At 39.1% G+C, this 12,014-nt stretch overlaps 1 long non-coding RNA gene across 2 annotated transcripts in view; it reads right to left on the bottom strand.

Moving 5' to 3' along the window:
* Nucleotides 1–12,014, bottom strand: part of LOC119844737 — a 225,729-nt gene that overhangs the window by 5,078 nt on the left and 208,637 nt on the right. Inside the window, exon 5 of one of the 2 annotated variants that reach the window (XR_005289384.1) lies at nt 3,706–3,820. The exons of the other annotated variant lie outside the window; for it this stretch is intronic. This is a non-coding gene — a long non-coding RNA (uncharacterized LOC119844737). The remainder of the gene's footprint in view (nt 1–3,705; nt 3,821–12,014) is intronic. 2 annotated transcript variants of the gene reach the window in all.

Here is a 12,014-nt window from a genome sequence, read left to right on the forward strand (position 1 = left end):
CAAATTTTGTATTTGAATCTCCAGATTGGCTTCCATTGTGAGCCAACTCCAAAAGTAGAAGGAGCTTCTCTCCCCGCCCCCCTCCTCACATCCAAGTTATAATTTTCAGTTCCAGGGTGCAATTTTCTATTCAAATTAGGACCTGTCAAAAAAAAATGCACCTTGGATCTGAAAAGGAAATCCCCTGTAATCCAGAGTCATCCTCCAATGAAAATCATTGGGCTGGATTCTGATCAAGGAGTTCAAATTCAGAATTTGGGTTTCAGTTCTGATACATTTCTAATAATGATACACTATGTAAACCAAACTGTTCTGACTAAAAGAAAAGGAGTACTTGTGGCACCTTAGAGACTAACAAATTTATTAGAGCATAAGCTTTCGTGAGCTACAGCTCACTTCATCGGATGCATTTGGTGGAAATGTTTTTCCACCAAATGCAACCGATGAAGTGAGCTGTAGCTCACGAAAGCTTATGCTCTAATAAATTTGTTAGTCTCTAAGGTGCCACAAGTACTCCTTTTCTTTTTGCGAATACAGACTAGCACGGCTGCTACTCTGAAACCTGTTCTGACTAAAGAAAAGTAGAAAACATTTCAATTTCTTTAACAAAGATAAGATGAGCTCTCAAATAGACTCATTTTCCCTCAATTTAAATATGTCCTTTTGAATTTTCTCATGGTTAACCAATGCATTCTTTTTAGGAAATCACTTTGGAAAGAACCATACTGTCTCTGCACAAATCTAACAATCAAGGAACATTCAACCTCCTTCTGGCTTTGGAGAAAGAGAATGTATACACCATTGTGCTACTAATTCATTAATCTCCTATAGCAGTGCTCCAGCCCAGAGGGTCTCCTGCTGATTTCCTTACAGAACAATGCTTTGCATCTCCATGATTTCTGTTTACTGTACAAAAAACAAGTAGATTGTACAAAAAAGGCATAATCATGCTCTTGTGCTATTGTACCATTTGTTTGTTTTTGTGTCTTAAGTAGAGAGTAAAAATACAAGCTTTAACTAGGAAACCTGCTATCAAAGATGACAATTTTCCTGTGAGCTTTATTTTTATCTCCCTGAATTTTGGGCTCTCTGGGACAAATTTTAAAGAGTCACAGTAGAGCAGTTTGGGAATTTTTCAACGGTGGTGGGGGAGGGAGAGGGGGTTGCTGAAAAATGCCAATATGTCAAAATTTAAACTGTTTGCAAAACAGAGTTGGTTTCAATACATCTCCCAACTCAACAATTTTTAGGGGGAAAAGTTTCAAAGTTGCTGGAGCATCCCTTTTTGACATTTTGGAACAGGAAAATTTAAGTTTTTTGCACTGAAACAACCCTAATTAGAAATTTTAGATTTAAAAGGTTAAAGAAGAAGTTGAAACAAACAAACAGTGTTTTGAAACGATCAAACAAAACATTCTGATTGACAAACCATTTTTGTTATTTGACAATTCTTGAAAATATTCAAGATTGACTTTTTGTTCCAATCATGTATAGAAAAACACTCATGGGACAGGAAGACCATTTCCCACTGAGGTCTGGACTAAGGCCAGATTTTCAAGTACACAGAACCTACAACTGGCCAGAATCTCGTAAGAGCTGAACATCCAACATAATCAGCTCATTTGAAAATTCTGAGCTTGATGATTGGGAGATCATTATTTGGGGCATGATCCTGCAGGTTGTGCTGGGCACTATAGCCCAAGTCACTAAAACCCTTAAGCACAGATGTAACCCCACTAAAGTCAATATTATTCAGGTAGTTAGTATGTGATTAACTGTATGTCTACACTGCAATTAAAAATCCAAGATTGGCCCATGCCAGCTGACTCAGGCTTGATGGGCTGTTTAATTGTGATGTAGACATTTGGGCTTCGACTGGCATGGGCCAACTGCAGGTGTCTAATTGCAGTATCGATATAGCCCAATCCAGTGCAACACTTAGGGTAAGTTCTTAGCCCCTTGCAGGATCAAGCCCTTACATGCCAGTCTGGCAAAAAGTCATTCATAAATTTAATTTTAAATACATGAGCAATCTCATTGACTTCAGTGGGACTACTACAAGAATGTAAAAATAAGCACATACATAAGTCTTTGCATGATCAGGACCTAAGATTGCTTTTTCCATACAGACCCAGGTTATTCTGTGTTTGTACAGTGCTCAAGCATTGAGAAATACTGCAGTACCATCACAAATCATATTGCCAATACTTGAACGAAGGACATAAATAACTTTAAAAGTCATGAGCATAAAAGTAAAAAGAAAATTCAATTAAAAAAAAAGGTAGAAGTATCCATGGAAAGCCTCCAAACACAGGAGATGATCAAGTTGGATTTCCAACAAGTCAGGTATGTTACTCTGAATATCTTGTGGCTTATGAATAGCTTTTGGGAAAAAGCCAAGAGAGTTACAAAAAGGTGATTTTATTAGCTCAGATTAGAGCCAGTATGGCATGGACCGAGGACTCCATATTCACCAGAGGAAGCAAAAGGACAGGCTGACAATGATCCTAAAAGGTTAAAAGCAGCATTTGGAAAAACATTTAAGTATGCTCCTGAACAGGGAAGCTTTGACTCAAGAACCACTCCATTAATGGAAACCAAAGTGACATAACTATTAGGAGGCAACATCAAAGCGGCAGCAGTACAAACTGACCTTTCTGGGTCTGAAAATGATCACTTCAGTTTTCTCTGAATTTAACTTTAAACTAAAAACCCATTATGTGCTCCCACTTGGGCTCCGTCGGCTGTTTGGGCTTCAGACTCTGTATCTGAAGAGGACAATTTGAAGTTCTATTTATCTCTAGCCAGATGCTTTTTTTATTTTGTTTAGAAAAACAGATCCTAACAATTCCTTGCCCAAGGAAATGAATACCAGTGGTCATATATTGCTAGACTATGGAACCCTGCCTAAATTCCAGTCCAGCAAGTCCATGTTCAAGAGGGAGACCACAAACCCTAAATTGCAAACACTACCAAAAGTATAAATAATGGCATGAAAAACATCCTTTTATTGTTTCAGAGTCTATATATTTTGTTTGATCCACCATTTTTTTCTAAATTAGTATTTTAGGCCCCACCCCACAATGAAATCAGTGGGACTATTCGTAATAGTAAAGTTAAGTATGGGTGTGAATGTTTGAAGGAGCAGGGTGTTATATTTCAACACATGCACATGCTATTTATTCAGGTCAGGTTCCCAGTGCCTACCTGTTTAATGTAGTCTATATCTACTCTATATCATTATTATATACTACTACCACCAAATCTAATATAATTGTATGTAATTGGCTTGGGTTTCCAAATTTTCGGAATGTAAAGTTGGCTTCTAAACCCATATTTAGGACCTGATCCTGCAAGTCCATATGGACAGATGAACCCTATGTCTCGGCAGAGAGGTTGTCAGTGGGGCTTTACACAGGCTACTAGGGTACGCTTACACAGATGAGGTTGCAGTATTGGAATCTTAGGAATCTAAATAAGCCCTGACGCTGCAAAGACATACTCCTTTTACATGCTTCAGAATTGGGGCTTAAGAGACCAGATTTTCAAAATTTTCAAAAGCTGAGTATCTGGCACATCCTATTGACTCTGTCTAAGAGAAGATTCTCCCTAAGGTTTGGGTGTTTTAGAAGTTTCTTAGTAACAACAAAATTTGCACTTTTCTTTATTTAAAAAAAATCAGTTATGTATATGAGAAATACTGACCTGCTATTAGATTCATGAACTGAATGCCCTTTGAGATTCAGTTTTTGAATATCTTGATCCATTTTCTAGCCTTCTTGGGCATCATTTCTGAAAGTTCTTATGTTCTTTAATTATTCTAAATGGAAGAACAGCCATAAGAAGGTTTATTTATAAAGAGACAAGAAAGAGCAGAGAGTTAAGATGGTAAAAGAAATCATATATATGCAATCATTGCAAAGTTCTTGGATCAGGTTTATAGCAGTGATGTTACAGACTGCTGGCTTGTAGAGTATCTTCCCGAAGATTGGAAGATCCTCAGTCCATTGATTAAAATGCTCCCTTCAGTGTAAGTCCATAGTCCAGAGATCAGACCAGGAAAGAGGCAAAATGGAGATGCTGCCAGGGTCCTTTATATCTTCTCCCACATGGAGGAAATGCTCTCAGTCTTAGTTTGTGGAAAATTACAGGCACAAGATGGCATCCGGGGTGACATGAGCTAGTCACAAGCCCTTGCATGCTCAGATGCTTCATAGGAGCAGCCATGACCCATATTCTGGCTAAAGCATCCACAGGAAGGCTCGCCAGGTGGGGACAAGCTTTTTCCATAGCCTATTGAGAGTTAAAATGTTCTTTAATGGGCCATCAACATGGCTAGTCTATGCACAATGTGCTGTCTCACTTCAATGTAGATTTTACCTGGTGGGTGGTACTCAGGAATACAGCATGTATGTAGGATGCCAGTACATAGTCAATATCTTTAACTTCATATACAAAAATGATAATGCTTATAAACAGGATAATCATTTGATAGATTGTAATTTTTCCATCAATATCTTACATGACATATTTTGTACAAGATTTGTTGTACAATTGTCTAACAATGGCAATATTAATTATATAAATGGCCACGTTTCACTCATACAGCATCACAATATGCATACATTATTGTTGTAACACCCAAATTGGTAAATGTGAAAAAGTGTGACTAGCCTGGCCACACTGAAGTCAATGGGAGTTTTGCCAAGGACTTCAATGAGGCCAGGATTTCACCTGAAGTGATTTTAAATGAATACAGTAAACATGTCAAATCATATTCTAGGCAATGCACTATAACAAATGAGAGCTTTTTATTAGCAGAACTGGTTTCAATATTAAAAGAATCATAGCGTTCTGAAAGGTAGCAGATAGTGTTTTTTAAATACAATTTCCTCATCTGAAATCCATCCGTTTTGGTGTTTCTTCTCAACCATTTGTTTTGACCACAGGATATCAAACTCCTCACACTACCCAGCTCTCATGCTCTTGCTGTTATTTCTATAGTTTTTTTGTATTAGGCTCTTAGATCAAGTATTGCCTTTACTCTTGGGGAAATATTAGCCCACTATGTGCTCTGAGAAACTGTTGTAAGATAATTAAAGTTTCTCATCAGTAGTAGCCTGTCACTCCTCTTTACAGGTTTACTTTTCCGTTCAGTTTCCTCAGGAAATTCTACAGGAAATACCACACTTGTCTTTACCAATTTCCATCTCAATGGCAGTTTTTGTACGCTGATATTCACAGCCACAGCTGTAGTAAGTGAAAACCTGTCCTAGAATCTAGGACTGAGATCTGATACAAAACCAGGGCAAGACTGTGATCTCACTCCACATGACATGACCAGTCAACGCCCACCTCTAGACACATTATGGGCTTGATCCAGCACCCCTCAACTCCATGAGAGTTTTCCCCATTGACTTGAATAGCAGCAAGATCACCCCTGTAAGAATATCTGGTTGCACATAAGGCCAACACAATACTCCATAGGGGCCTTGATTCAGCAAAGGACTTTAAGCCCATGTGCATGCTTTAAGTGCAACTTCTGTTTGTGCCCCAAGTCAGTCAAATGAAAGGTGCTGGAATCTATATGTGAGAACGCCTCCACAGCATGACGAAGAATTGCTACTGGAATTTATCAAAACCTTTTACTGGAAAATGCCCATTTGTCAAAACCAAAACTTTTTGCAAGAAAGTGTCAGTCTTGACTAATTTTTTCTACTCACATTTTTTGAAATTGTCAAAGTGAAACATTTAGATAAAAATTCTGTTTTGAAATGACTATTTAGAAATGTAAGCTAATTATGGTACAAATTTAAAAATGGTCAAAATCAAACCAAAACATTTTGTTTGACCCAAACCTCTCTATGGGGGTGTATGTGCGCATGTGTGCATGCACATCAGAGATCGAAAATGTGAGATTTCAAGTTTGTCTTGATTTGGGATGGGAACAGATTTTGAAATCTGTAAAATTTTCATAGGATGGGAAAAACTGTTTCCCACCCAGCTAAAGCTACTACTGACATTGAGGTTTCCACTGCTCACACTAAGAGGCCTAGACCATTTGTCAAATTGTAACAACAAGCTCCATATTTGTCTTTGGTTATTCCATTTTATTCTAATGTTTCCCTCTAACAAGAGTCTGCAAATTTATTTTAACTATTCTTGTTTTTTAATATAGATGTGCTGAAGATGAAACACCTGGCTTCCTCTTTATTTCATCTGCAAGTATAAAGTTTCAAGTGCTTTTCAGAGGTGGCATTGTAATTAGAGTAATTATTATAGGGCTTAATGTAGCTGGAAGCAGTGTATCAAAGAGAATATTATAATAGATCCTTTTTTTCAAAATGTGGGTTAACAGGTCATTTACTAACCACCACTGATTCCATTAACTGGAAATTATAAGTGGCATGGTAATTACCAATGAAAATATGGGTAGGAAGAAACAAACACAAAGCTTTGATTAGAAATAGGTTTTAGACATTCTCCAAAGGAAAACAAGAAGCTTCAATTCAAGAATGCATTTTAGATCTTGTCTGCACTTGAAAGGCTCCAGCAGCACAGCTGCAGCACCTCTGTGTAGACACTACCAATGCTGACAGGAGGGGTTCTCCTATTGGTGTAGGTGTCCACCTCCCCAAGAGGCAATGCAGGTTGACAGAAGAATTCTTCCATCAACCCAGGGCTTTCTACACCCTGGGTTAGTTTGGCTTACCTATGTGTCTTAAGGGTGTGGATTTTTCATACCACTGAGTGATGTAGTTAAGCAAACCTAATTTTCTAATTTAGACTAGGACTTAAACTTTCCTATTCAGAGCAGTACTTAAACACATGCTCACCTTTATGCATATCTTAAATCCAAGTGATGGCAATAGGAATGAAGCATGTGCAATTTTAACCATATCTTTAAGTGCTATCCTAGATGGGGATGCTTTTCTGAATGAAACTGGAAACTCTTTTCTTTAATCATAGAGCTTTAAATTCACCACTACACTCCAGTAATACAAAGGAGTCAAACAATAAGCTCTCTGGAGCAGGCACTGCCTCTTATTATGGGCAGGTCTTTACCTATAATGCTGCAGTGAAGAAGCTACCTACACCAAAGGGAGGGCTTCTCCCTGTGGGATAAGTAATCCACCTCCCTGAGAGCCGGTAGCGATGCTGACAAGAGAAGCCCTCCTGTTGACGTAGTGCTGTCTACTTCGGGGTAAGATCAGTATAACTGTATAACTACTGATATTTTCCACACCCCAGAACAACAGTTATACCATAAGTTCCTGGTGTAGACCAAGCCTGTGTGTTTATACTGTGCCTCAGACTTATCTCAGGGTATGTCTACACTACAGCAGCTGCACCGACACAATGCTTCTGGTGAAGATGCTCTACGCATACAGGTGAGAGCTCTCCTGTCAGTTTCAGGGGTGTGCACAGAATTTAAATTTGACCCCTTGGGGGTGGGGCACAGGAGCTTGCTGCTCCCCCTCCCCACCCCACCGTGGCCATGGCAGGAGCTCATTGCTCGATCTTCCCAGAAGTTCTGTGCCCCCCCAAATGATTATTGGGGGTGACCCTGCTTCCCCCTCCCTTGTGAATGCCCCTGGTCAGCTTAACTCCTGCCTCCACAGGAGAGGGTGCATATGTTGGCGGGAGAAGCTTTTAGGTCAGCGTAAGGTATGTCACCCAGGGGTGTGGATTATTCACATTCTTGAGCGACATAAGTAATTTGAGGTATGGACACAGCCTCAGTTAGGAACTTTAAACTTCCAGGTTGCCTAGGGAATGTGGAAGTCCAATTCATTTTATAATATAATAAAATGATAAGGATGCTCCGTTTCTCAGGCCCCAAGAAGCCAACCTCAAAAGGTGTGCCTCACTCCATCCCACCAGTAATGGGCTCTGTCTCTTGTGTCTCATTGGCAAGATTTTGTCCTTTATCCTTTGGAGATCTTCTCCCTGAATTGCCTAGCCTGAATTGCTTATCATCTGCAAGGCAAGAAGGTTTGTGTGATTAACTGGCCAGTGCATTCTGAAAGCACATGACAAATGGCACCTTGCAGCAAAAAATGAGGTTGACACCAATGCTTTTAATAGATTAAGATCAGAGGTTCTAGTGAAACCATTCACCCCTTGGTCACTTTTAAAGAATCATAATCTGTAAAAAGGTCAAAAGATTCTATTACCATGGCAAAGGACCCCGAACTCTTATTTTTAATCCGAGATGTGGATTCAAACTAGTGCATCTGTATGTTATCTGCCACAGTGTTTTTGAAAGCTTAAGGGCACAGAGTGCTTGGAAACAAGGTGCAAACTCTGCACAATAGCTGTATGGCATGTTATATTTTCAGCAAGCCACTCCTGAATTTGGCTTTGCCTGGTTTCCAGCTACATTACAAAAGCTTCCCACACCTCTTATTCCGCAAACTCAATGCCAAATTGTCATGGACAAGCAGCAAAGGTCACAATAATTGTCAGAGACAAAGAATTCCTGTTTAAGTGCTTAGCAAGCATTTTACTCAATACTTCCCTGACAGTAAGTTGGGGGAGGGAGGAAGAGAGAGTTGCATTTGATACAATGTGTCATTTCCCTGATACCATTTTGCTTTTACTTAAAGGAGAAGAGACCCCTCCAAAACAGCAGATGGTATTTAAGACCTAATCCAAAGCCCATTGGCATCTTTCCATCAGGCCCCAGCACTGAATTTTACCATCCAGGATAGTACTATGTGAGAGGAAATAAAGGAATGACTCTGGTATGAAATTCAATTATTTGTTTTGTGCTGTGACAATACCAGTTCACTTACTGTACCAACTATGCTGGACTGTAAAGAGAACACTGGATACGGTTAAAGCAGAAAGAAATGAAAGTGGACCCTTCCCTCAGCTAGCAGGTAGCACTGATGCTACTGTCGAAGGCACATTTTTAGAAAACAATGAGCCACACAGATCACTGAGGTCTTTTGCACTGCTGGAAAAAAAAAACAAAAAACAAACAAACATGATTTTAGATCTTTTAGATCTTTAGATTATTTGCCTAAACTATTTGCTGATTTGTGAATAGCTTCAGTTGACCCAAACCTGCATTGGATGAATAAGCTATTTGTCTGAACAATTTTGCCCAGCTCTACTCAGCACCTAGAGTAAGGCTGGGTTTACCAAAGTACTAGTCTCTCAGTAGGCACCAAAATACACTGTACATAGTAGATGTCCAAAATGGATCTATTTTTATATGTTTTTCTGTATGCTTATATATCTCTTCAATGTTTTATTAATCTAGTTGTGCCAGACTGAATTTTAAATTTAAAACCAATACACTTTAAATCATTTATCAATTAAAATAGTTATAATGTGAATATACTTTTTGACCTCATATGAAAGAGGTGAGAATTAGAAGAGGTAAAGATTATAGGAACTGGAATTTGTGTTAACCTAAAATTGCCAGATTATGCTTACACATTCATATATTGAAAAACAGGCAAATATCCATGAAACAAAAACAAACTTGTTTATCATGTACTGAATCCAACCAAAAGCAGCCACATCACTAAGAACCAAGTGCCAGTCACCAATTGGAGGGACAGCTGGTAATTATCATTTCATAATTAATCTGTTGGCAATGGGCAAGGTATAAAACCACTGTTTTTCTTGAGCTTTAGAAAAATGTTTAACATTGTAGGACGTATTTTCTGCATATGGTAGAGATGCCAGAATTTCAAAATTTTAGCATTGTACAGGCTTTAAGCCATGAAAACCTCTAAATCAGTGCAAAGCAAAATTATCTATAGTCACATGAGCTGAATTCTGCAGTATCCTGTGTTGTTCTGTGAGGTCACTCATACACAAGTAGGTTGGACTGTACAAGATCAATCCAGAATTATGCGGTCACTCTTTTGCTGAAGGGACATCCTAATTTTTCACATGATATCCTAGTGTCCTGGGAAACTCTTGTGGGATACCCAAATGTCCAGCTTTTTGTTTCCTCTGTCAAAACATAGTAAGTACAATATTTTTGTCCAAGACACTAATCTATTGATCAAAATTTGCTTTGTGTCTACCAAGAACAAGCCATCCAGTAGAACAAGTATTCAGTGTGATGAAATGTGTTTGGAGCGAATAGAAAAGTCCAATGAATGTAGGTACTAGGAGAGCTATTTTCCTCAAAGAGAATGTTAACGACTCTTGTTCAGTGTTTCCTGACAAACTTATTCAGGCACTGAGTTAATGGGGAAAAATATCCTCTATTCTGAGAAATAGGCACACATCATGGTTCAGTCAGAATTTGACAGTATTGGGAATAGCACCCATTTGAAAATGAGTACTTTTGTATTTTATGGGACATTTTGTGGCCCTAAAAAATGTCCCTACAACAGTGCCTGATTTTGGATTTCGTAAGTGTTGGTGTAAAAATGCTAGACAACACTTACCTATGGCACTAAATGGCTTTTCAGGCTGGTAGTTCTGCATTCACATACCTCAAACAGAAGCCAGACATCAATGGGGAAAACAAAGTCATGCAGTGTCTTGATAGCAAGATACAATTTAGAAGGAAACTAACAAAGCCACTCCAAAGTCAGATCACTTGGCCTAGGCAAGTCTTCTGGCAGAAGTAGACTAAGGTATCTGGAGAACCTACTGAAACTCCTGATGAAAGGCAGTGGGCACATGCATGGAACTCATCGTGCCAAAGTATGCACCATTACTGCAGCTGGTCATGCTTAAAAAATGTATTTATATATTATATAGCAGCTTGAAGGGCCAAAATCCCAATAATATGTATGTAAAATCTTGACCACAGTCTGTCAAGAACCTTTCACATAGGCACAAATTCCACAGCTTGATCTGAGGCCTAGTTAACAATGGACAATACATGGCTAAAAGAAAGCTGGGATAAACAGGAGACAACTTTCTTTGTTTCAACTATACATGAGATAAGCACAGTGAGCATAACCCAAGATGAAGAGCAGTAATTGGGAGGCTTATCAGGAGTTACAGGCACACAACACACTGAGAGGAGCTTTAAAGTCTGCTCCATGGTTCAGAAAGAAGATAATGGTACATCCTCCCCAAATGCCAACCAGAGTTCAGGGAGAGGCCTAACATGATAGCATGAGTTATAGCATCCTCCCTTTCATAGATGCATCCTCCTTCACAGATGCCAAACCTAGTTTGCAGAAACACAGTGGTAAACCCTAAACAATTGTTATTGCTGTGTACTGTTCACTGTTCTTTTTGCTTTAAACCCTCCAGGAACTTACCTGTTGGCCAACCTGTCTGGAAAGAGCCACCTCATTTCTATGGATCTGAAATCAGGATTTAACTTACACATTGCAAGAGGAGAATTTTGAGGGAAAACACCTGTGTATTAGCAGAACATGTTAACCTGAGCTGGGGTGGAGCCATTATGTAATCTTTTAGACTATTTGCTTATTGTGCTAATTTTGTCTTGCTGCTAGAACCAGGGGCTCGGGAACTCCCACACCGTCGCTTTTCTCCGCTCATTGGCGCCCTATATCATCTATTTTAATCAATTGTTTAGCAGTGTCTCACTGAGCCTAATAAGCAAAGTGACGCTCTGCCAGTGCTGTGCGTAATAAACCCTCGGGCTTGACTCTATACGGTGTAGAACTTTTGTTCCTTCACAGCTGAACAGCATTTTTGAAGTGACAAAGACAGGGAGGAACAGTGTGAAGAGGAGCATGAAATAATAAAATTAAGTCCATTTACGCTCTTATATTCTTAGCATTTTTGGAAGTTTTAGTGTCATTATTACCAAAAAAAGGACAAGAAAAAAGAAAAGAAAAAAAGAAAATCTCCCCTCAGGAGGAACATCAATTAAAGGAGGCAATTTTCAACATTTCTGTCCTCCCCCCCCCCCCCCGCTACTTTCAGATGTAATACAAACGGTGTGACATCCAGACTTGCATTTCAGCCAAGCATAATGACAGGACAAAGGATACACAGCAGGACCAGCTTACAGAGCAAAACAGATTTGAGTGTGATCAGCATAACAGCCATAATTC

The sequence above is a fragment of the Dermochelys coriacea genome, chromosome 17 (genome assembly GCF_009764565.3).
Source record: "Dermochelys coriacea isolate rDerCor1 chromosome 17, rDerCor1.pri.v4, whole genome shotgun sequence".
Classification (NCBI taxonomy): Eukaryota; Metazoa; Chordata; order Testudines; family Dermochelyidae; genus Dermochelys; species Dermochelys coriacea.